Genomic DNA, 27,773 nt, shown 5'->3' on the forward strand with positions numbered 1-27,773 from the left:
ATTCATTATATCCTGCTGTAAATAATTTGAAGCATGTCTAATTACACTGCTTAGGTCAAATAAATAGACACACAGACACACACTGACTCATTTGTCTAGGGTATTCACTTGTTGTCCAATTAAAAAAAAGGTAGAAGACAAAACAGGAATTATGAGGTAGACTTCCTCTGAGCTTGCGTGTGTGTGCGTGTGTGTGTGTGTGTGTGTGGGCCCTGCATTGCCCTCAGCCACTCAGTAGGGACTCCCGATAAGGAGAATTAGTCAAAACTTGGGAGCTGCCAGTGTGTGCCAATTAAACTTTAATCTGGGGCTGAAACAGGCACAAATAAATTAAAGCCTTGTGCGAGGCAATGTGCTCTCCCCTGATAATACCGGATTGAAGCGTCTGCCGGCTGCTCCGTGCTTAGTGCTGTCACCATCTTCAATACGGGAAAAAACCATGGCAAGCCAGTCGAAGAGCAGAGCAAAGCGACTAGTAAAGTTTGCCATGTGCACACACTCGCACAAACCCTAGACCTGCAGCGTGTTTCGCCGTGTGTTTGGCTGGCTGTTGACCTGTGCGAGCTGTAGGCTAGCTTTACCGCACTGTGAATGCTGGACCACGTTTTGCAATGTTAATTGTCTCTGAATGCTGTCATTTTTTTAACTTATGGCCAGTGCAAAGCATTTTAAATATGACGATGAGAATTTAAAAAAATCTTATTATTAATAATAACATCATACCTCAATTAAAACACCACGGCAATTGTAACTGTAACAACGGTAACGATAACAATAAAACAAAAAAATGTACTCCTTATCATGAAAAATGTTTTTACATTCCCAATGCAGATATACATAATTAATGCAAATATAAAATCTGGACATTTAATGTTTTTGCCATAAATATGACACGACATGCTCTCATAAAATACAGTATTGTTCAGAAGTTTGGAGTGGTAAGTTTTTCAGTGTTTTTACAAGAAGTGCCTTATTTCATGTATTTGATCAAAATTACAGCAAAAGCAGATATATATTTAAAAATATTACAGTTGAAATTGTGGTTTTCTATTTTAATATATATATCAAAATTTAATTTATTCCTGTGATAGCAAAGCAGAGTGTCACATGAACCTTAATATTTTGTGGAAAATGCATTTTTTTAGTTATATTAGATTAATAGAAAGTATATGAATAGAAATTAATATAATTTATGTGAAATAAAAATCTGAGGTGTCAGTTTTGATCAATTTAATGTGTCCTTGTTGAGAAAAAGTATACGTTTCTTACACCATTATTATTATTATTTAATTAACATTAGCTCAGTCTCTATGACTTAGATGACCATGATCAGTGTGGAAAAGATTGAATGCTGTTTATTTTTAATTTTTTTCTTTACCCCCCAATGATGACCATTTGACACACACAGTAGTAGGTAGGACCATGGCCGTACTGGATCAGTTACACGGCCTAAGTTGTCTTTTGATTGCTGCATGTTTTAACCATGAGGTAAACAATACTGTAAAATATCATTCTCAGTGCAGACAGTGCAAGTGAGGTCATTTTCAGAATATGAATTAGAGGCCACAAGTCTTATGGGAAAGCATTTTATGCTGATATGGCCTGCTGAGATTGAAACGTTTTCCATTAATATTTTTAAACAAATTAATTTTCTTATCTCACACTGCCTGCATGACCTGTAGTCTGGTGTTTAATTTCAAACTAATTTACCTCCAATATGAGAATACTTTTTCTATATGATATTAATGTCATGGTGTGTACTGATGAGAGAAAGGTGTCTTTTTAGAACAGAGGTCATGCACTTTTTTACCAGTCCCTAAATTATAACAACTACTAAAATAATATGAATTAGATACATATTGTAATCACACATTGGAAAATAACATGGCTCAACAAGATCGTACAATTATCACGTATGTGCGTAAAATAATAGAATTAATTCTACGTCTGTGGCGCGAGGCCTCGGGCCGTGACACTTCATGAATAAAACACATATCCCGGAAAAGAGTCGGAGCTAGTGATGCCTGTTTGTCTTTGGCCACTATCAAAGTGAACATGCAATATTGTGATAATCTATAGTTGATGAATTCAGGGCCGACTCGCCTTAGCTAAGTTCAGCTAATTTTCAGACATGGGTTGCCCCCGTAATTGAGTTTCCAATAACATTATGATTATTCCAACCCACATGATAATTGAATTCCAGCTTTGCGTTTTTCACTCTGTACTATTGCAATATTGTAGATGGGTTTCATGAAGGCGCCAAAATCTCCATGCAAATGTATTGTAATCACACATCCCGGGCTGCTTAACTTGATTTCTTATGTTATTGCACGCATTTAGCTCATAACAAATGATGTGCAGCTCTATGGTTATGAGAATGAAGTAAATTATTTTAACTTCTTATTTTTGAGAGGAATTCAGACGCAGTCAAGGCAAGCGAGCCGGGCTTCAGCAAACTTTAAATGAATCTTTTCCAGCGTTGTTCTCAGAGACCTTATATTATAGAGATGATGAAATGTAAAGAGTACATTAAGCTGTTTTAAATGAATTGTATTGATAATCGTCTCCGATTTCTCTGTGCCCTTCGATCTTGCTCTTTCTCATATCTGCGTATTTTACAGTTTGTTCGTGTCTCTGAGATGTTCTCTAAATCGGCGTGTTGGCCCCAATCCTCATCTGTTGCATTATGCAATGCATACAGAATGGGTTGCTGTGAATGCCAATATAATTTTCATCTGAGCACCAGACCTCCAACCGAGGGAGAGAGAGAGAGCACATACTACACAATATACAGGATTCTGTGATTCCATGGCTGCCTTCCCATTTGGAATTCTCCACCATCTTCTCTCAGCATTCGACGGCTTGAATTTTTCAAGCCGCCAAAGAACAAAGCTACTGAGAACAGGCAGTGAGGCCCCAAATGGAGCAGATTGCCTTGCTCTGGAAGCAGATACAGGCAGAATATTTGAATGAGAAGTGAAGCTTTTGTCTGTCGCGGGTCGCTGGGAGCTGAGGGCACATAGACAGAGAGACAGATACGCGTGTGTCTGCCAGTGGGGTGAGGGAAGACAGACACTCTGCTGTCAGAAATGTTATATTGGCACAGACTCGCTTTCTGGACGTGACTTTAAAGGCAGCCAGAGAGAACAGGCCTGCATGCAAGGACTGCATGGTCATCACATATACTCACAGTCATACTATTATGAACTTGAGCATATGTACTCAATGTCATAATATCAACCAGAATAGTATATTTCTGATTACTGGTACCAATTTGATAATACATCATTTAGCATGGCTTCCAAGCAAGAGTCTTAGTCCTGTAGTAGCCCAGTACTAGACTTAAACATCTACCTTAAAGGGGTCATATGATGCTGCTAAAAAGAACATTATTTTGTGTATTTGGTGTAATGAAATGTGTTTATGCGGTTTAAAGTTAAAAAAACAAATTATTTTCCACATACTGTATATTATTGTTTCTCCTCTATGCCCCGCCTTTTTGAAACGCATCGATTTTTACAAAGCTCATCGGTCTGAAAAAGCGAGGTGTGCTGTGATTGGCCAGCTATCCAGTGCGTTGTGATTGGCCGAATACCTCAAGCGTGAGACGGAAATGTTACGCCCCTCACCATACTGTTGTATTCCCTCAGCGACCAGCACGGATCAGCTCTAGGCATGACGAAGTGGATATCGTCCTCTTTTGGAAGACCAAACAAAGTAGTTTCGCTTTCACAACGAAGCACACAGCGTCTTCAGGATATGGCGGCGGCAACAATACTACAGTGAGAATAAAAGTTACGCCTTCTTTCTTTGCGTGAACATTTGCGCGGCGTTATGCAAATCTTCCCACAGAGCGACGTAGGTATGTTGGGGCGTGTTAGAACGAGCCGTTTTAGGTAGGTGTGGCTGACTCTTAACTTTTATAAAGAATATCTCTTTGGATTTGAGACTTTAGTCTTTGCAACTTTACAGATCTTCTTTCTGCACCAAGAGCTTGTAACACTCCAAAGAGAAAGGAAAAATTGAAATCGCATCATATGACCCCTTTAATTAACACACCTGGTTTAAATCATCAGCTCATTAATAAAGGTGATGAACTAAGTATGTCAGATAAGAAATTAAAAATAAGAAATTAATTCTGATCTTATGAAAAAGGGGCACACTTTTCATTCCACTGACTTCCATTTATACGCCTATCAATGTGAAAACCGTAAGTTCATGCGAATTTCTCTGCATTGCAAAATACAAGTTTGGTGAACTCTCAATTAAAAGAGCGCAAACTTTAAGTCTTCAGTATTACAGCATTGCAGTAAAGTGGAGTTGCACATTGTTATATTTTGTATGTATTATATCTTGAATTATTTGTTTTAAAAAAGACGAAGCAGAGTGTGACATCATATTACAACCGTTGCGGTGTTCGTAGAAGTTTTGCATGATCAAAGTGTGGCTTTATACGAGTTGCCGATTTTGTATGAATTTGTACAATTTGATTTGATTTTTGGGGGAATGAAAGTAAGCATGAAGGTCCACCTCTAAACATAATCTTTCAGTGGTACCATCCAGATTGTACAAAACCGCACACATGAGTATGTACAAATTCATACAAATTGGCAATTTGCAATTTTTAATCTGCCAAAACATTAAATATTTACAAACTGCCATGTGAGTATGTTGAAGAAATCACATGCTTGCAGTGCTGGGAGAATGAGAATGAGAACTTGCTAAAATATTTAGAGCATTTAAATCAGAATATATCTAGAAAAAAATGTCTATTCATATTCATTAAAAAAAAAAAAAAAGCCTTATTTTTTTTTTATAATGTTGATTCTGACTGCTTTGCTAATTCACTAAAAATACAGGAGAGTATGTACAAATTCATACAAATTGGCAATTTGCAATTGTTAATCTGCCAAAACATTAATTATTTACAAACTACCAAATGTGAGTATGTTGAAGAAATCACATGCTTGCAGTGCTGGGAGAATGAGAATGAGAACTTGCTAAAATATTTAGAGCATTTAAATCAGAATATATCTAGAAAAAAATGTCTATTCATATTCATTAAAAAAAAAAAAAAAGCCTTATTTTTTTTTTATAATGTTGATTCTGACTGCTTTGCTAATTCACTAAAAATACAGGAGAATTTATTCACAAATCACAAATCAACAACACTACGAAGTGTGAAACAATTTTACAACAGAAATATTTATCAGAAGATTTATTTTAGAGCCAAGAATAAGAGGAACAATCTATATTCACAATACAAATTGCCTTGTCTTTTCCAGAACTGGAAAACACCATTTTAAAATCCCATGATATTTGCAGGTTTTCCATAACCATATAAGATAATATTTGTTATGTACGTTAATTGATGGTCTTGGAATATATCGCAGCAGCTTTAGATTAGGAGAAAGAAAGGTTGCCACAACTTTCAACAAAACATGACATAGGAATGAGAACTCAGCCTCATTTGCATACGCTGACATTTTGAAGAAAATATTTCAACGTTGGTGGAGATGTGTAATGAAATCCTGCCAGCAGGCCGTTATGGAATAATATTACCATAAAGGTAACCTATCCATATTCTCCACTCTCGTTTTGTCCTCTCCTGCCATGTTCACTCTCTCTCTCTAGGATTATTTTTCTTCCGTTTCCTCTGATTTGTCTTGCCCGTGCTGAGCTAGGCTTCTCTACCTGACTCTTTGCAGGCTAATTGTGTGCCGCAGTGGAGAATTTGTTAGTGGTGACACCTTGCAACCCAGTGGGAATGCATCTCATTATCGGCCAACGTCCAAGAACAATGGGCCAGTCTTTCAGTCATTAATCTGCAATATATATGGAGGCAGAATGAAAGAAGGAGGGGGCAGGGAATGAATGGCATCACAGGACACAAAAGAAGAGGAAGTACTGAGGGTCAGGAAGAGAGAACTCTTTGAGGTGAAAGGTTAATGTCTGTAAAGCTCCTGTTTAAGATAATGATCGAGGAAAAATATAATGGAAAAACAAAATATATATATACTTTATTTATATTTAGACAGAGTGTATTGAAGACATTATTTTAGTACAATTTATTAAAGAAAATCAAATAACATCAGACATTATTAGCTGTCATTAATCTGCAATATATATGGAGGCAGAACGAAAGAAGGAGGGGGCAGGGAATGAATGGCATCACAGGACACAAAAGAAGAGGAAGTACTGAGGGTCAGGAAGAGAGAACTCTTTGAGGTGAAAGGTTAATGTCTGTAAAGCTCCTGTTTAGGATAATGGCTGAGGAAAGATATAATGGAAAAACAAAATGTGGGGGGGGGCAAATAAAGTGTTAAGAAATGAACTCCCCTTGATAACACCTGTAAATAAATGTTATTCACCCTCCATTGCAGTGATTAAAGCATAAAATGCTACCTTTAAATGCAAAGCCCGAGATGAAATATAGACTGAACGTCAGTGAAAGACTTATTTCCAACATTAGAAAATAGAACTAAATTTTCTAAATTCTAAAGTTTTATTTATTATTATTATTATTATATTATTAATTATTCTTGACATACTTGTCTGTAATGTATTTGCATAATCTTTTTTTTTTTGTTGCCAATATTGATATATGTGATCAATGGTAAATGTGCTTATTTTAATCAGCATTTCTTGCTATCAATTCGGACATTTTTATTTGCAACACTTTTTTTCAGCATGATTGCCCTAATTAAAACATTAAAGATTTCATTGACATCAAAATGTTATGTAAACATAATCATACAACTACATTTCAAAACTATGAAGTTTTATCAGCTTGTATTTTGTGTTATTGTACTATTGATTTATGTGACCTTTTGCATCAATATATATATAATGAGTGAAGTACTTTTTTTTTAAAAAAGCGATTGCGGATTAATACTTCACACTGTTATAAGAAAATTCCTATTCATGTGCATTCTAGGTTTTTAAACTTGTTTCACGATTTGAAACAATCCGAAGGAGGTTTTGTTGGATTGTATTTTGTTTTCTTTTGATTTGTACATGTATGTATTTTGACTCCAAATCCAGTTTAAATAAACTGTCTTTGACAAGCTTAAAGTAGATTTGGTGAACGTGCAGCCATGGTGTGTTTGTGCGCTTCGCGGACCTCTCATATTTAGCACTACCAACAGTGTATTTAATTTGATTCAGCATCTTTTGGCTGTTTTTCCTGTACAGCCACGCCTGAAGATGGGTATATGCAAACGTGATGGGATTACAGTTTCTAAGCAGATTTTCATGGAGGAAGGGTTCAACATGGCCCACTTGCCTTGGCAAATAAAATACAGGCCGCTAAAACACAGAAGAACTTCTCCCCACCCCCCTCCTCAGTCTTTCTCTCTCTCACACATTTGCTTTCATTAGAATAGTTTAGGTGAAAAGAAGCGTCCGTCTCCTGTGGATTTTCTCTGCTCTTTGAGCCAGGCCTGCTCTATGGCCCTAATGACTCAAAGTTCCCCTATAAAATGTCTACAGCGCAGCTCCCTGCAAATTGAGTTTCCTCTTTGAGCCAATTGAGTGTGGTTTATGTAAGCTGCGGGGAGCGCCTTTGAACCCTGCTTCCAAATGCCGCCAGCTTGGGGTCACAGGAAAAGATGGAGGCCACTGTCGCAGACACCCAAATTCATGCCACATTGAGCAAAACGGCTCCTCGGAGGGATGAAAAAGATGGGAGAACTCTTTGAGGTGAAAGGTTAATGTCTGTAAAGCTCCTGTTTAAGATAATGATCGAGGAAAAATATAATGGAAAAACAAAATATATATATACTTTATTTATATTTAGACAGAGTGTATTGAAGACATTATTTTAGTACAATTTATTAAAGAAAATCAATTGTTAAAAAATTTACTCATCTGACCACATCCCCTGACTGTAAATAAATTCTGTAATTCACACTCCATTGCAGCAAATGAAGCATAAAATACTACCTGTAAGTGCAAAGCCCCAGATGAAATGTGGACTGTATGTCAGTGAAAGACTTATTTCCAATGTTATAAAAATAGAACAAAACATTCTAAATTCTAATTTTTTTTTTCTATTCTTGATTGACTTTTGTCATAATAATGTAATGTCTTTGCATTATCTTTTTTTTCCAATATTGATATATGTGAAAATGATAAATGTGATTATTTTAATCAGCATTTACTGCTATTATTGTGAATATTATTTTTATTTGCAATCATTTTTCTCACTATTTTTTTTAATTGATGGCCATAATTAAAAAATGTAAGATTTAATTTATGTTATTGTATTATTGATTTATGTGAACTTTTGCATCTTAATGTATTTAATGAGTACTTTTTTTACAGATTAATACTTCACATTGTTATGAGAAAATTCATATTCATGTGCATTCTAGGTTTTTAAACAATCTGAAGGAGATTTTTTTTGTTGGATTGCATTTTGTTTTCTTTTGATTTTTACATGTATGTATTTTGACTCAAAATCCAATTGAAATAAACAGTCTTTGACAAGCTTAAAGTAGATTTAGTGAACGTGCAGCCGTGGCGTGTTTGTGCACATCATGGACCTCTCATATTTAGCGCAACCAAGAGTGTATTTAATTTGATTCAGCATCTTTTGGCTGTTTTTCCTGTACAGCCACGCCTGAAGATGGGTATATGCAAACGTGATGGGATTACAGCTTCTAAGCAGATTTTCATGGAGGAAGGGTTCAACATGGCCCACTTGCCTTGGCAAATAAAATACAGGCCGCTAAAACACAAAAGAACTTCTCCCCACCCCCCTCCTCAGTCTTTCTCTCTCTCACACATTTGCTTTCATTAGAATAGTTTAGGTGAAAAGAAGCGTCCGTCTCCTGTGGATTTTCTCTGCTCTTTGAGCCAGGCCTGCTCTATGGCCCTAATGACTCAAAGTTCCCCTATAAAATGTCTACAGCGCAGCTCCCTGCAAATTGAGTTTCCTCTTTGAGCCAATTGAGTGTGGTTTATGTAAGCTGCGGGGAGCGCCTTTGAACCCTGCTTCCAACGCCGCCAGCTTGGGGTCACAGGAAAAGATGGAGGCCACTGTCGCAGACGCCCAAATTCATGCCACATTGAGGAAAACGGCTCCTCGGAGGGATGAAAAAAAGCATGTGGATTCCCATTCAGAGTTTCAGGAGCATGGAGCAGGTGTTTGCTTCCTTTATTGGTAGTAAATGAGTTTGTAAATGAGATTTCATGACATTAAACTCTCAAATGTTTAGATTATTCCAACTTTAAAGCCGCAGCTAGACAATCTTTCACTCTTTTTTGCTTGCTCTCTTAGAATCTAGTGAATCTTTATGGAACTCTGTTCACATTTCACGATGCCTTTACTGCATGTTTGATAAGCCCTTAAAAATAGTTTGGCTGTTAAATGTGTGTAAAATACGAAACAGCACGTAGCATTCATTGGTACTCTTTGATTCTGAATATGCAACTGGTACATCACATAATGCAAGTGAGTGACTTCACCCAATGCATTACAGAACCCCATGAAAGACAATCAAAAGTAAAAACAAAGAATTCAACAAAAGTGCACTGTAAAAAGTAAAAACGTGCAGCTGTTACCTTAAGGAGCTATTTCCCAAAAGAGGCAGTACAAAGGCAGAATTCTGAGTTTATAAATGTTTTCTTGTTTTGTTGCAACATATTAAACCCATGGTGTGTTTATTCTTGTAGTTGTCAGCCAACTCACATTTGCAATATGCAAAGTTCAAAGTACAAGAAGCAATTTTTTTGTCATTAATTAGACAAATACATTTTAAGTGCCAAATTGATTACAATGTTGCAATTGCATTGTAACATAAGATAACATAAGATTTCTTAAACTATCTGGCGAAAACGATGTGTGGGGGACAAGAGGGGGCCTCCAAAGCAGCTGGTGCCTCGGGGTCTTGTAGGACCATAATCCGTCCTTGGGTGTAACCTAATGTAGTCAGCGAGCTTTGGTCATTATAATTAATAATATTTTTGACTTGAATAAAACACGTTTATTTAGATGTTGCCCAATGAAGCACCATTTTTTAGGTTACCTGACAAAACAATTGATTGATTGATTTATTTTTTTTACAGCATAGATATGGAAACGTCGTAAATGGAAAGCCCAGCCCAGTACAATGCAACGCATATTTAATGCAGGGCAGCGTTCCCACCTCTGCAGATCGGCTTTCTAAAAGTATCACTCTAAAGGTTTCTGGGAGCCTTGTCTCATGCTCTTTTGTTTCTTGGGCCCTTTAAGGAAGGGTGTTAATGCCAGTGGAATACGTTTGATCACAGGCGCTGGCGGCGGCCCGCGGTGGGTGATATGGCATGGCATTGGGCTCAACAGGATTGTAGCGTTAAAGGCGTGAAAACACACACTCCTTCTCCTGTAATGAAAGCCGCTAAAGGTCTCAGCACAAATCCACCCACCCCAGCCCTGCAATTATGCACACGCACTGCCATAAATCTAATGTGCTTTCATGAACTGCAAGAGCACAGTACATAAAAAACGTGTTGTGGATTTGCATACAAACATACTTATTCCAAATCCCTCTCAGAAGTTGTAAATGATTGTCTCTTCCTGAAATACATTTCACCAAATTGTATTTAGGCATGTTTATGAATCCTATTATACCGTGGGTTTGATCATATTTTGTGGACAGCAATGGCTTCCCCATTGCCTCTGAAAGGGAGGGGGGGGCAGAAATAGAGAGAGAGAGAGAGAGAGAAAATGGGCCTGGAGCAATAGATTCTGTCATTTGTTTCAGACAGACTGTGATTTCTGCCCGGCGTTTGACGGGAGGTCCTCCGTTGCTCTCTATGCTGGAGATGGATCCGCTGTGGTATCCTCCAGAAGGATAATTCAATAAAGCCTGTCACATGCTGTGATTGGACGTAGTAATACTCTTGCTACTAACGCTAATGTTCATTTCAGCAGGTGAACGCCGGGCATAATCAGTTAGTGGCGCTCTTGTCAACTGTTTGAGTTACATCTGTTATTAGACGTTTACAGGGCATCTGCATAATCGCAAAAGTGAACGCCGCATTTGTTTGGTGAATTGTTCATACTGAGTATTTAATAGAGTGCACCAGTATGGTTCCTGAAGTAACAATCTCGTTCAAAATCTCCACTGAGAAATAGATTTTTAGTGTAAATCTTTCAAGAAAGATGTTTAGACGAAAGACATCATGCTTATTTGCAAAATTCCTGGTAATGTTCTAGATTACCTTGAATCCTGAATGGAGATCCACCAATTTTCAGTTGTTGTTGCAATCAGATTTTTACAAAGCTTTTGCAAGCAATGTTAGCTAACGTTATGTTGGCTGCCTAAAATGTTATAAAAGACAACTGTGGTAATAAAATATGTTTTAAAAAACACCAAAAATGCAGACTGATTTAATAAAATAATATACAGTGCTTTATGAGTAGATCATTCATTCATTTATCATGAAACGGTGTGGTGATTTATATACATTTATAAATGTTTAAATTATTATAAATTACAGAGCTACATAAATAAGGTTAATTATTATTTAAAGATAGCCTATGCAGGTTTCTACACTTATTTGCTTACCTGTACTACATATGAAAATATGAGCTACGTTGATGCTATACTCTCTAAATATAGCTAGGCTTGTCAACAATTATGACTCCTGATGTACAAAAAGCATATGGATATTATATTTTCCTGTTCTAATGTGTCAGTGGTATAGAGGGGTCCTTTACCTTGATCTTCTGCAGCTGTGTTTCATGTGCTCTCGCACAGTCCACATTAATTGAGAGGACAAGCTGTTGAGTGCAGAGGTCATAAACATTTCTAGAGTTATAAAACTTTCATTAAGTTCTCACGATATCTTGCCACCTCGTGACCTCTCCTGCTCTTTTTTTCTCCGAAGAGCTCAGGAAAAAGAACTGGGGGCTTATTGCATTGGCGAACAAGCCCTGTCTTTGTGGTGCGCAGTCTTTTTCAAACTGTCTCGGCCTCTTGACTCGTCCTAAGCCAGAGATCAGTGCTTAGAAAGTGGCAAAACAAAAGGCTGCTTTAATGAGATTGTACAGCAGAGTGAACAAGATGGGGGGAGTCCTGCAAATAACCAAACTCAGACCACTCCTTTCCCAAAAGGCCCCTTTTCACAATCCTCTCTAAGCCTGCTTGTATGAATACGGAAATTTATCAAAGGACGATCATTGCTCCAAAAGACTCGCTTTTAAAAAGGGAAGATGTGGAGAGGGATCAGTCTGCTGCTATTCACTTACAAAGGCTTGAAATGCAAACGGATTCTTGAAGAATTGCCCAACATTGCTGACATTCTACTGAATGGGCTCTCTATTTAAAACCGTTCTGTCTCAGAACGAGACTTAAGATGGTCGAAATCATGACGATCGAATGCAGTTTAGGAAGCCTAACAGCTAAAACAAGCCATCTTGTTTGTAGTTGAACAGCTTTTAGGAATCTTGTTTCGATGTGCTTGGAGGACCACTTGCTGAAGAAGTTATCAAGAAATGTTTCAAAAACAGGCCGATTAATCTTACAATTGAAAAATAAACCACTTAAACAAATTAAATGCAGAGCGAGACTGTCAAGTGTTTGTGCCAACAGTCTCTCAATGATGTTGGCACAAGATACAAAAGCGAACAGATCTCATTCACGGGCCCTTCCATTTCAGCAGGGCCCCTGTGGAACTGTGGTGCTTGACCCCTAATCCAAAACGCGATCCTAATTATCAGGCCTGGGTCCTCACACCCCGGACCTGTCCCCTCGGGCCAGTGGCCTACCTCTCACCCGAGCGCTTTTCAGCCTGACGAATGACACCCCAGAATAGCGGGATGAGTCTGCTGTGACCTTCTGCTGCCCTGAACTCTCTAATGCTAAATATGTTATGACCATGTGCCCACCCCACACCAAATGACCTCTTCTGCTTTTATCTTTACAGTTATTGTTCGTATTTTTTCCAAGGAGAAAATGGGTAGGAAGAGGAAGTTCACTTGTCCACCTGTGGTGACTAATTGCTCATCCATACAAACAATTTCACCTAACTGGGGGTTAGTGTTTCAGGTTTTTTAAAGGTATGTGAAATTCTTAAGCTCAGTAATGTTTAAAGACTTCATCATGCTGCTTACATCTGTGTCTTTTATGTTCTTTAAATTGCTTCCAGGAGAAGATAAATTCTGTGTTTTTAGGAGCAAAGACTAAAAGATCATTGATAGGTACACTGTAGTTAACCAGAGTAAACAATAACATAAGAAATTAGCCAGGCAAGTCTTTGATGGCATCTATGAACATTAATTAAGTGCTCAGCATAATGAACCACAGTGTGTCTTTAACAGTCCTTTTAAGAGCTGTGACTAGCATCAAAGTTAAACTTTTACTATTTCCACATAACAAATTTACGCTTTGAAGCAATAATTCACCCCTTAAAATACATTTTGTTGTTTACTTATACCATTCTAAACCTTTTTTTCTCCATTAAGCACAAAAGGAGAAATTTTTGAAGAATCTTGATGCAGCTCTTTTTCAAATGCCATTGGTTATCCAGTGAGGTAGACAGTGCACCAGTTTGACTGTGAAAAATGGCTCAAATTTGGGGTCTGTTCCTCACACAAAACTATCACATGCTTTCTGAAGGCTTGGAATATATTACATTGTATCATAATGAGGTGACACTTTATTTTAGGGACCAATTCTGACTATTAACTAGTTGCTTATGAGCATGCATAATATGGCACACGTTAATGCCTTATTCTGCATGATCATATCCCCAATACATAAACTTAACTACTACCTTCTTAACTATTAATAAGCAGATAATTAGGAGTTTATAGTTAATAGTGAATATGTGTTCCCTAATCTAAAATGTTACCCATAATGGAATTCAGCAGTCATGTGGTCCACTTTTATGTTATTTTATGCCATTTTTGGAACTGGTTTAGTAATTCTGAAGTACTCACATTGTAAAGAGCTACTTGAAGAGAGAGAAAAAAAAAAGCAACGACAGAATACAACATTGAGACAACATGAAGGATATCAGATACTCAAGCTGATTAACTGTGTAAACGTGCATTAACAGACTAAGACATCATGAACTCAATCCTTTTCTCTCAAAGGGTGTAGACAATAGCAGAATTTAACAACAGAATTTGACAGCGCTCTCCAAACAGATCTAGAAAGAAGATTAGCGTCTCCTATCATACACCCTCTTATGTTTGTTGCATAGTTGCACCAGTCTATCATTATTCATTGGAGTATATATTTGTTTTGATCATTTTTAATCTGAAAAGCGATGCTGAATTAACCGTTTGAATTAATCATGGGAATTAACGCTTTAATTCGTCCATTCAGCCCACGTCTTTACGTCCAGCTGCACCGGGCTACTTAACAGCAGTGGTGGAAGCATATGCTTGTGTTACGGGGGGGTGGAGGCCGAGTCTCCGTGGAGAACTCCCACAAAAGAGACACAATATCAGCCCTCAGACGCGTGCAATGACTTAAATGCTCCATTGTATTAAATATGAATGGGACTCCATTGTCCGACCCCGTGCGAGTGGGGAGGCAGTGTTGTCGATTAGCCACATGATTAAGCAGATGACACGAAGGGGCTGTAAAGGTAAATAAAGGCCGCCTTCTGTCACTTCCTGTGCTGGGACACATGGCTGCGGCCTCCCGAAGACCTGCCAGAATGCCCTTGCCAGCGCGTTAGAATACAGCTGAGAGCTGGCGGACAAAGGAGGGGTGAGCGGTTTGATTAAAAAAGCATGAATAACATAGTCATGGTCTATGTCAGGTGTTAAGTATCTCATTGAGCCATTTACATGTCAAAGGATGTGTTTTTTTTCCTCTTGTTTTGTGTGTGTGTGTGTCTCACTCTAGTTACTTGCCAGTGTGTGCATTACACCTCCTATGAAGAGGGCACCCTCTCATTGGCAGCTGTTACGGCACGGCATCGTTTGTCAAAACAGATTTTATTAACACATTAACACCAAAACAAAATGAATGACTGTTCATAAAACCATATCATTTGAATCAGTGACCTCTGCCACTATTTGAATTGCTAACGCACGAGAAAAGACAGAAAATACTTATTAATACATATTAACTTTTTTTTTCAAATTCAAATTCTAAAAAAAAAAAAGAAATGCTATTTCAGGATGCAAAATTAATCCTCTGTGCATTTAGTTTCAGTCATGCTACACGTTCTTTATTAGTATGAAATATTTGCATATGTTGATATATGTTCCTAATTTAAATTCTGAAATATCACTGTTGCTTGCAATGTAAAATATTTTGCATGGGCTTTCAATCACTCTGCAGTGTCACATGTTTTTGTCCTGCATGTTTGTTATCTGAAGCCTTTCCAGTCAGTGTGTAACAGCGTTGGAAGTATCGTCATTCTAGTTTAATGATGATTTGAAGCTAACCTTAGCGTGCTCTTGCCACTTTCTTCCACCCGCTCCATTGTGTGATATTCAGGTAACTAATCTGCCTTTAAATATGTCTCCAAGGGAACGCAACTAATTAGCACTGAAATTTACTGCCTTCACTTTTATTGACTTGTCCTACTTCTCCGATAATTAACTAATGAGGGAACTAATGAGCTATGTCATTCACTCATGCTGTTCAATTAAAGTACAGAATCAATTATTGAAAATAGGTTTGCATTTTTGCCACCTCTTGTGTGGACGATGCCGGGAAGTTTCAAAATTAATAGAACAGACTGTACAAAGAAAGTTTAGGCTATTTCACACCAATTCTCCTTCAGACACACTATGTTATCATGTCTAAAAGCACCAATATAACAAAATGTTGTACAAAATGTATGATTCACAATTATTTTGCAACACTTTACTGTATATTATATTAAAAATATATTAAAATTTCCTAACCCCTTAACTCACTTTTTTGTTTGTTTGTTAGTTAGTTTTTTTTTTTTTTTGCCTGAACTCAATTCATTTGTGAGAAGTGGTTGAACACAATGGAATTCTACAACTGAAAATGGAATTTCTTAACATTAAAATACAAATTCTTCCACCCATCTATATATTTTTTTTTCTGTTAAATATTTTTTGCCAATAAGAGTGTACTCTGACTAAAATTTCTCCCCAAAGTGTATAATAATAATAATAATAATAATAATAATAATAATGATACACATTATTATTATTACATTTTGACAAAAAAAAAAATAAAAACATGAATAATTTTGTATTAACACATTTTAATTAGGTAGAAAGCAGCAAAAATAATTTTTGAGTCTACAAAATAAATTGTTTGCTAAACACTATTGGTTGTGAAACACAATCAGTGGATTGCTTCCAAATGATAATTAACATTCTGGCAATATGAAAAGTATATATAAGTAAATATAAGAATATTTTGGTGATTATCAATCATAATAGATATTTCAAATGTGATTTCAGACCTCTCTGCTGGCTCTATAGCTCAGTATGACGGCCAGTGATCTCTCTAAGTAAACAATGCATTAGTTTGCTAATCTGGGGCTTTGTAAAAAGACTAGCTTCATTAAAGAAAATTAATTACGCTAATTCACTGCCAGCTTCATTCACAGATAATCAACTTTCTCATCATTGTAATTCACACTGCTATCAGACACCATGACTGCACTCATATCAGCAACAGCTTCTAGAACAAGTAGTGCAAGTTATTATTGTAGTAAAATTGTATTCTTATGATAAATTATTATATTAATGTCTAATAACTTTTATGTTGTATTGTAACTAGAAAAAATACAGCTCTAACTGAGGCGTCTAAAATAATTCTGATTATTTCACAATTTGCATGCACAACAAGGGCATGCAATTAGTAATAAAGAATTTGTTTAAACATCAAAAGTTTTTGATCAAAAGAAATACGGAATTTACAAACATTTTGTTTTTAAGTAATTTTTATAAGTTTCAGCATTAGCATACTGTACGCTATACAATGGATTTCTGTTTTCTAAAAAATAGTGTTTTAAAAAGAAAAAGAGGAATCTCCTCTCCAACATCTGAAGCCAAAGCAACATAAAACCCTTCTCAGATAATTAAGGCATTAAACATGCCTATATTTTCGCTTAATTATTAATTAATTGAATGAGAGGATGAGGCTGTAAAAATCACTAATTAAAACGCTGGAGCGGTGCAGAATGCATAGACTAATGGCGAAGGGGAAAATTATGCAAAAAGACTGGAAAGAAATCCCGCCACCATCACCAGCAACCTTCCCCAGCCTCCTCCGTGTTTGGGCTGTATCAATATTCTAATAATACCCAGCATGCCAGAGGTCCTGGCTGGTGTGCCAAGCAGCATTGAGTGGATGTGACAGGCTTGCAGAAAGATGCAAAAGCCAAGGACATAAAATTCATCCCGACAGCAACCTTGGAGATCATCCCAGGCTAGAGTCTGCTGCTCTAAATTAGACGAATAAACTCTAAAGAGCATAATGGAGTCGACTCTGTGTCAGTGCTGTGACAGGCTGCTGCATTTACACAACAGGCTGAGCGTGACCGAACGTAATACTACCAGAAACATCACTGTACTAACCGCCACTACGGTTTTATTTACTATTATTTATTGCGCTATCATTAAGTTTAGAATCACTGATGCAATAGAATTTTGACACAAGCATGAAGTCTTTATCAGAGTTTTCTTGGTTTGCAGGTTTGCTTACTTTCAAAATACAGATTTAAGACCGTAAATGATGCACTATTTTTAGTTATATTGAACTGTAGCTATAAATTCAACCTGAAATTTAATTTCTGAAATTGAAAATGACCTGTTCACAACCCGTATTTAAGATTATACACTTTATTTCCATAATATGATGTAATAGATATTCAATGAAAAAGACAATAGATTTGTGATGTCAGCCAAAAAGGACTATTTCAGAGGTAGATCGGTTTTTGAAGTTTTTTTTTTTCTTTTTTTTCTCAATAAGTTCTCAATAAGGAACATGCATTAGGAAAAATAATGACAAATTTTTATTTTTATTTAAACTAATTAGAATTTTTATTTCATGTTTACTTTAATTACTTTTTTAACTTTATGGTTAATTAAAATAGTATATCCTAATCTGCAATGTCTGATATAAAACTGTATAAAACCATAACATTGCCCTACCTCACCTGGTTATGGATGAAGATCACTGTAGATAAAATAATTTGTTAGGTGGCAGCTTACAGTACCTGCTTACAGTACATTTAAATGACATATTTTGTCAAAATTTGAGGAGAGTAACATTAGGCTGTGTTGTTGTAACACTTCCAAACATGCTTATAAATAAACAAACAACTGTATCAAAGCAAAAGTACGAAGACAGTGACAAGAGAATCCACAGTGCACACACATCGAACACAGAGTCACACTGTGATACTCAGCAAAACCTCTGTGGCACCAGAGATCAGCATTAATAAAAGCTCAGTCTCAGCATATGTCACCTCACTTCATAACACCTTCCCAGACAACCATCCAATGAGAGTGCACACTCTACCTCACAAACCCAGAGTGCTCATGACATTGGAGCCAAGGTCACGCTGTACCCTTAAGGATTAAAGTGCAGAATGACCACTCAAATAAACCAATCACGTCTCTACGTCTACAACCTTCCACTGGCACAATGGTGATCTCTGACCAATGGTAATACAAAGACAATACGTTATATACATGATGTATATATATATATATATATATATATATATATTATTCCACCTGAAGTGGAACTGAATACCATACTGCTCATATTCTGGTTTGTTATGTATACAATCATCTTCTCATTTGTATATTTGTGCACATTACTGCTGTTTGAGAGCAATTAGCATCTCACGGTTTGCGCCCTATGGGACTTTTAGTTACTTATACGTGTCATCTTTATAATGCTAGACAGCCGTTCTAGGCTTTATGCCAGTGAATCTCAACCGTTCAAATAATGAGCTAATCAGCAGAATGGATCATTAATCAGAGTTTACTTGTTTGTTACTGTATTTCACCTCTTTTAGCCTGTTGAGCTATTTGTGTGCTAATCACTTAAATACTATGCCAATTACGAATGGATTCGAACATCTATCTCACTGTCTATCTATCACCTTTTCATGCTGCAATATTCTTCAATTAGAGCATTTTTGTACCCTACTTCATCAAGGGCTAAAGTAATCAAGATTAATCTCGCTAGCTGACACGCGCTGTTTGCTAAGGCACACACACTACAATTGCTCAGGGCAAGCATCATTAGGAAATGTAATAAAATTAGGCAAACTGATTATATTTCAAAACTCAGAAGCAAAATAAAACACAATTTGGGGCCACCAATTAGGGGAGTTGTTCTCATTGAGCGCCAGCCATTATGTGGCATTATTGTTATGCCTGGGTGCCGCTGCGGGCTGACGGGAGGGGTTTGGCACATCCTGGCGGCCTAAAGTCACCACTCTTTCACTGCCAGGTTTATGACACTGATCTGAGTATTAGGCACTATAGAGATCTCTTTGTTTGATCCAAGTGTGTTTCCGGTATTGTTGTACTTGATATGACAGACAAAATTGAAACATTTTGTTTGCTTTTCTAATAAGTACTAATATTTGTATTATAATAATATTTATATTAATATTAAGTATTACATTGGCATTCACTTGACAGTTATATGTTTTATATTCAGAAAATATTTTAAATTCAGTCATTTACAAATTGCCTCAAGCATTGCTGAATAAAAGTACTATAACAAGACTAATTGAATATTACTTTAATTTAAAAAGGCAGCACGTTTGTGCAATTAAATGCAAACTAGTATTACTGTATGTACTGTAAATTAAAGGTACAGTTCACCCAAAAAATGAAATTCTGTCATTTACTAATGGACTAAATAAATAAATAAATAAATAAATAAAATACTATGGAAGTCAATGGCTACCGGCAGCTTTTTCGTTACCAATATATATTTTTTAAATATCTTCTTTCGTGATCAACAAAAGAAAGAAAGAAACAAACAAACAAACAAATGAAGAAAGAAACATAGAAAGAAAGAACAAACGAACTAACAAATAAATAAATAAATAAATAAAAATACTATTGAAGTCAATGGCTACCGGCAGCTTTTTGATTACCAATATTTTTTTTTTTTAAATATCTTCTTTCGTGATCAACAAAAGAAAGACAGAAAGAAAAAAAGAAAGAAAGAAAGAAAGAAAGAAAGAATGAAAGAAAGAATGAATGAATGAATGAATAAATAAATAAACTGAGGGACAAAATTATTCTAAATTATCATTTATTTTTAACATTATACAATAAATGCTGTCATTATAGCTTTATTGCACCCAGAACATTCCCTACTATGGGTATGCCCACTTGAGCAATCACTCTCTATTGCCAGTGAAAATGTAATCAATGATTCATGAAATATACAAACGGACATGATGACCCTGAAATCTTTTACCTTTTCCAAAGCTCCCACCCTCTGACCTCTGGCCCTCGACCATGGCCTTATGAATAATAAATGCCATAATTACAGCCCGTCAAGTGTAATTTTATCAGTTTCTATCTTCTCTTCGGATCCTTTACAGAATGTTGACTGAGTAATCGTGGCTGATTTGTCCCCTGTCCTACACCCCCCTCCCCTCGCCCCCTTCTCACGCTTATTTCATCATTCTGTATACACATAGACCTCCAGTGAAGGGAGAATAGTTAACAAACTCCGGGGATGATTGATGGGCTAATTTCCAGGCCTGAATAAGGCAGTTTTCTAAGTCTGTTGATTCTCCATTTATTAGCTAATAGAAGCATTTATCAAAAAAGTCGCATTTTTTGCTTAAGCAATAATTGCATTTTTAAATCCTCATTAAGGCTTCCATGCATACATAATCCAATTGAATAAATGCAGAATTGAAATGAAGGATTAATACTGTGCCTTTCCTTTGGTAAACGGAAGGTTTGAGTGCTTAAGTATGCGCGATATATAGGCGCATTCCGAAGCTTACATCCTGTTTAAGGATTTGGAAACTGTAAGTGTGCTCCTGTAGGCTAAAGCTAGCGGTTAACACTTTGGTTTTGGAATTTAAAAAAGGGCCATAGTGAATGCAGATATGACAAAACATTCACTGTATACTACAAATATCCATTTCTAGTGCTCATGTCGGCCAGGTGTGTGTGTGTAATGCGTGTTGTAACGTTAGCCTTTAGCCCCATCAAACAGGAGTCAAGTCTTGTTACCTGGCAACCGTCCCAGTGGCCAGCTCGCGCTCCAGAGCGGAGCCAGTTTTAATCAGACAGCAAATTTGCAGTGCAGAAAACAGACAAGCACTCAAGCTAATCTTGTTAGCACGATGAGGCCGTTTTCAGATATCACTGCAAATCAAATCATCCCGCAGGCTTTGAGCTCGGGGTCTTCATGGTGGCAAACGAGTGCATATCTGCGCATGACAGGGAATATGGATTATTTGTTGTACCTGAGCAATGAGAATTTAAAGGAAACTGCAGATAGGTTAAGGATGCATGCCTGTTAGCGAGCATACTGGCATACAAGTTCTGCATTATATGTTATGTACAATGCGCACTGTAGGTGCATTTTCTTTATGCATGAAATACCTGGATAGCCTGCTACTTTATGTTCCGTATACAGCAGGCCTCACAGAGCTGGGTTTCCAATTTGACAAATGAATCAAAAGCAAGGTTATTATTGTTAACTAAGACAAAAACTGAACATTGATGAACATTAAGACAAAAACTTAAAATTACAAAATCACACAACAGAATGACTAAAACTTAAAAATTAACATGAAAGCAGAAAATATAAAAATGAAATCTAATTCAAAATATAAACAAAATCTTTAATAGTACATCAGTGATACAAAAATAAAAAGTTGCCAGTATGTATAGTGCAGTATCTAGTAAGCCGGTATTTGGCATACAAAGGCAATTGTCCCAATGTGCAGAAACATCAGCTGCAGAAGGAGGTGTGTTTGAGTTGAGAGAAATATTTTCCAAACGGTGTGTGATTGAATACATTCAACAAGGTGGCCTGTTAAAAAAAAGAAAAGAAAAGACAAGTAAAGAAAATAAAATAAAAATAAATCTAATGACCATTTTGAACTCCCTACAGCTCATCTTCCATCTGTTCTTTTCTGTCTCTTTATAGTAGAACCCCTCATTTCTTTCTCTAAACCCTTAGTGCCCCCTTCCCCCACTATTTTGGTCATAAGCTCAGTTCAATTTTGAAGCATTGGTCTCCCTGTAGAGTGTCTCTCTCGCCCTGAGCCATACGGAGCGCTGAGACTCAATCCACAGGCCCCTGGAGAACCGTGCGAAGAGAACAAAAGGAACCTGCAAACTGTAAAACTTACAGAGATCTACTTTGATAGCCTGAGATACCTACTGGAGCGCTGATCCAGAACCCAGTGAGATTTGACAGAATCAAGGCCTCACTATAGAGAAATAGAGAGAGAGAGTGAAGTGGGTCAAGCCCAAATTCAACTCACTAAAATTCAAGGAAAACTCCTCTAAAGATAATATCACATCCACATTACTTTCACTGCCACTTAAAATGTACCAAACCATGGTGTTTTCTGAAGCACCATGTAAACACCAGTGTACATGTATGTCATAAATCATGGTAGCACGGTATTAGGGTCAATAATCAATTTTTTAAAAAGGAAGAAGTATTGCATTTTAGACTTTAAAATTGGATTTAAAGACTTCTTCTATGATGAACACGTCATTTCTGAATTAAAACCATTTTTTTTGGTAGTGATTAGGCAGGCAGGTTGAATTTAAAGTATTAACCTTTGAAATAAAGAAATTTTACCAACATGCAGGAAGCTTTTTTTATTTTTATGTGACAAGAAAACCAACCCTGACTATGTATCAAGTGGGCGGTTGCATAAACTGCTTAAACTTGTCTTAAAAGTCTTAAAAGTCATCCTATTTATTTACTTACTTACTTACAAGACCGGTCATAACTTTTTATTTAAAAGTCAGCTACATAAAAAGGTAGACAGGTCTAATTTGAATCCAAAAAGTAAGGCTTATTACCACTTGGTTAACTGCTAGTTAATCAAAGACGTTCTTAAGACACAATTTATGCAACTGGCCCCAGTTTAGCAAGTCTTAGTTAGTTCAGGTTTTAAAAAATCAAATGCAAAACTACACTACTTTAAATACTTTTCATCTTGACAAATATGTTTAAAATGTATGCTTTTTTTTAATAGTGTTTAAGATATGTATTGTGTATACAATATTTGAAAAAATTAATAATGAAACATGAACATTACGATAATAGCATGAATCATGAATATTAAATTTCAAACAACTTTAAAATGCATGTGTTACACAACACAACACTTAATTTGTAATTACTCCCAGACATCCATATTTGTCACACAGTAACATCTTATGCCATCCCTGTACCATGGTACCACCTCTGTATTATTATTATTATTATTATTATTTTGTTAAGGAGGATGAGAGCCAGCTGAATAAATAGAGAATGACACAATGCATTTCACAGACAAACAGACTCAGGGGAATCCCTCTGCTCTATAGGTGTTGTAAATATAGAGATGATGACGACTGCTCTAAATGAAGATGTAGTTTTCAGCTCTGTTACTGCCAAAACTACAGCATGCTTTCGTTCCAGCATCACCATTAAAACAATTGTGCTCTAATCGAGCTGCAATAAAATCACTCGCCTTATCTTAAATGCTTCATTACGATTGCAAATACAAACGGATCGGCTGCTGTTCTTAGCCCTTTTGTTTGACTCTTTATTTGATGTTGTTATTGCCCACCACCGTTGCTGGAATTAACCCACTATCACATTGTATCGTTTGTGTGCCCATTTTAGCATATTTATTCTAGTACCTTAAGAGGCACTATCATCCTCTAGAAGCCATTAAAAAAAGATTTTATGTCATACTTGATAGGCTCAATAAAAAGGTAACAACTGTGTTATATCACAACCCCCCATAAACAATACACATATATACTATTATTAAATTTCTGTTTGATTTTTCTCTAACATTCATAGTTCACAATGTCATTGAGGTGTGAGAGGACTTTGAGTCTTTCCTCCATTGGAATAATCTAGGCCAGTGCCAGTGGAGGAATCATTTGAACATTTGTGGGGGGAAATATCCCAACATGTTTCTGAATTCTTCAACAACGGTAAAGCAGAACAGGATACTGTATATAGCTATGTTAATTGATTTGAATAAGTCTAGTGCAGTTTTCAGATTCAGTTAGATTAGAGCAGCTCCGCCGTTAGTATGAGTAAAAGTGAAAGTGATTAATTTATTGACTTCTAATTCTAAATTATTTGCAACATTAATTATAAGACAGAGAGAAAGCTTTACCTTTAATAGATTCTATGCACACTGACTGCCTATGTATTTCCTCTAAAATCTCAGTGCTACACAAGTACTGACATTCACAACTCCTCTCTCATGGCCTCATTCAAAGATGCATTGCAAATGTGGTGTCATGATATTAAACGTTATCAATGTCAATAATCATTAACTTGATTCGCAGTATTAAAATGCACATGAGAGCGAAGGATAACTTTCATTATATAGAAAGGAACAGCTTGGACATTTTCCTAGACATCTCTTTTTGTGTTCCACAGAAGAAATCAAGTCATACAGGTTTCGAATAAATGATGGCAAATGATGAGAGATTTTTTTTTTTTTTTTTTTTTTTTTGAGTGAACCATTCCTTTAATTGCCAGAGACTTTCCATCAAGGTGACTGATTGGAATAATAAAACACGTACAGTACTGAGGAATAGATAGCATGAATAAGATTCATTACTGAAGAATTAATTTTACAGCATGCCTCTCACACCTGTTATGTGCTCACAGCACTCATGTTTCTAAAAGCTAAAAAAAAAGTGTGTAAATATACAAAGAAGCTCTCTCTTCACCTGTGACACCATCATTGCTGATGTATGAATCCAAATGGGATTATACACAGTATGTCTGCCCTCTCCTGGACACAGACACCACCCACCCACTCTCACACACACATACACGTCTCTAAATGCAGTATCCATACACTCACTGGCTTGTTAACGTTTAAATGTGAATTATTAAAAAAGTAAGCACCTTTGTGATCTTGTGAGCTTGATCCCCACTGAATAATATAAAACTCTCTGGTGAGCAACCCAACCAGCACAAAACAACCACATTGGCTCAACCACTAGTGTTTAGGCAGAGACGATCTGTTTTTTTTATAAACAATGGCAGACGGTGGAATTTTTGGAAAACCTGTTTGAAAATATTATTTTGGCAATTCCATTTGGTAACACCATGGAGGCATAGAATTGCACAGTAAACATCAAACAGCTCACAATCAGTTTTACTTCCAGAGTCTGCTATATTTCTCAGCCTCATTGGAAAAATGTGCTTCTACCTGCTTTTTTTAACTCTAAAAAGTAATGCTGAACTTGATTTTGTCCATAATAATTTTACTGGATTTTAAATGTTGGTGTTTCTTACACATAGTGCAAGACCTGAATGTGACTAAATTGCTTTTTGGCCTTTGGTTAACATAATTTATCAATGCGGAAGAGGTGATGTCAGCTGAAAATTATACATGAGCATGTTTTCAGTGTCTGATATAATAGCTACTGCTCAGTGTGTGTAAAACTAATGACAATACAGTTCACAACAGGGCAACAGCCATTCTGTCCTTTAATTTGGCAGAAAATGCGGTTGTATGTTTTGCTCTATTATCAAGCATACATTTACTGTACTGAAATTGGAAAGTTGTGAAATATAATTTAAGCTCAACATTCTACATAGCAAATATCTAATTAAACAAGTCTGGTATTAATAGCATTCAGTTTGGTCCTATTAATACACCGAGGTGTGAAACATAATGACAGTTATTTACTACAGCTCTGTGAGTGACAGCAGTGTGTTGTCCTCATTAGAGGAAGTAAATGGACTGCAGTGATAAGCCAGCACTCATAATATTGTCCATTTATTCAAACAGAGGGAGGGAGAAGGCTTTTAAGGATTGTTTTGTTTGTTAACCGCATTGGTATTCTTTTGTCAAAAGACTATTGGATGATATTCATGAACTGAAGAGTGTCCCAGAGGGCTTTGGGGCTCCCATAATGCCTGTGGGTGAACTGAGCAGGTGCACAACTGAGAGAAAATAGACTGGACACCAACATGACAGTAACCCAGAGGATTTTTTTCCCCCGTCTTCTTTTATTGCTCTTTCAGAGCTCAAGAGAATCCACGATGTATCAGCTTCATCTCATACATCTAATTCCTTATAGAGAAATATAAAAATAGACAGAAATTAGTGAATTCTTGCCACAGTAAAACAGAGCTCTACAAATATCCATAGCTTGATTTGGTTTTAATTTGACAATAATTGTTTGTTCTGATTACGATTTGCAGACCGTTTCAGACATTGAGAAAAACACAAGAGGAGAAACATGGCGAGATTACTGGAGTATTTTTTTTTCTCAGCAAAATAATTATATAAACACCTTTAAATTGAAAGTTTCTATCTGATATCCATTTAATCTAATTTTCTGTCTAGGTGAAACAATCAAGATATTGAGGAGATTTCAGTTGTGACTGTAAGGCAGTGTGTGTTTTCACATGTCCTCCTAAAATCAAATCACACTCACTGAGACGCATAGGTATATCACCTCAGCATGAGTGAAGCTGTACGTGTGTGTGTGTGTGTGTGTGTGTGTGTGTGTGCCCCTGGGCCATAAAGGTAATCCCTCTACTCTACAGTCATCAGCAGGTGTGTGTGTGTGTGTGTCTTCAGGCATGGCTGTTGGCTGCTCTTCCTCCATGGACTCCAGAGGGACACTGGGGAATGGCCTCTGCTGGGCAAAATGGCTTCAGGAAACACAGATTCTCCTTCTCTCAGACAAAAAAACAGCATATATTTCCATTCCATATATGCTCTCACCTGTTAATGACTGAAAAGGGGGGGAAATGTCATCTGTGGTGATTTTTGCAGGGTATCGGCTTTCACAGGGCCCTGAGAATGTGGGTGAGGCCTGTCAACACCCTCTCATCTGTCACACACAGGTCACATGACCCTGCCTGTCACATGACTTGTGAATTTTCCTACCGGAAGAAACAAGATTACTGTTTTCATCTATTGTTCTCACCTTGATCCTTTGTTTCCCTAATCAGCTTCACACGCAGAACCTGCTGGAATATGCCAGTGGCTTCCAGTGACACATTTAGCTTGTGTTGGCATCATCCTATGATATCTGTTCTGCAACAGTAATATAAAAACATTTACTCATTTGTTAAATGCAAATTATCTTTGCAGAACACCTAATGACACATGCTGACAGTTTTGAAAAGTAATACCGGATCATATATTGTGGCGTTCGAAGGTGGTGTTTTTGCATGTGCTTTCTGTTGTTTTGACCAAGAAATAATTATAACTAGTCTATTTGCATTGGAGATCAATCAATCCATCCATCCATCCATCCATCCATCCATCCATCCATCCATCCATCCATCCACTCACAGCCATGATGATATTTGGTGCAACACTACTGCTGTTCCTGGTGCAGTCTTGCTTATTTATTCATATACAAAAAAAAAACAAAAGTAATAAGTCTCTAACAATGTGTAACTTGCTTATTTATTTGTTTATATTCATTCATGTATGAATGTATGTATTTATGAATATATAAAATAAAAAATGGTTTAATAAAATTATAAGTTTAGTACTACTCAAGTTTACTTTAATAATACATAAATAAATAAATAAATACATAAATAAATAATAATAATAATAATAATAATAATAATAATAATAATAATAATAATAAT

The sequence above is a fragment of the Sinocyclocheilus anshuiensis genome, unplaced genomic scaffold, assembly GCF_001515605.1.
Source record: "Sinocyclocheilus anshuiensis isolate Anshui unplaced genomic scaffold, SAMN03320099.WGS_v1.1 scaffold35, whole genome shotgun sequence".
Lineage (NCBI taxonomy): Eukaryota > Metazoa > Chordata > Actinopteri > Cypriniformes > Cyprinidae > Sinocyclocheilus > Sinocyclocheilus anshuiensis.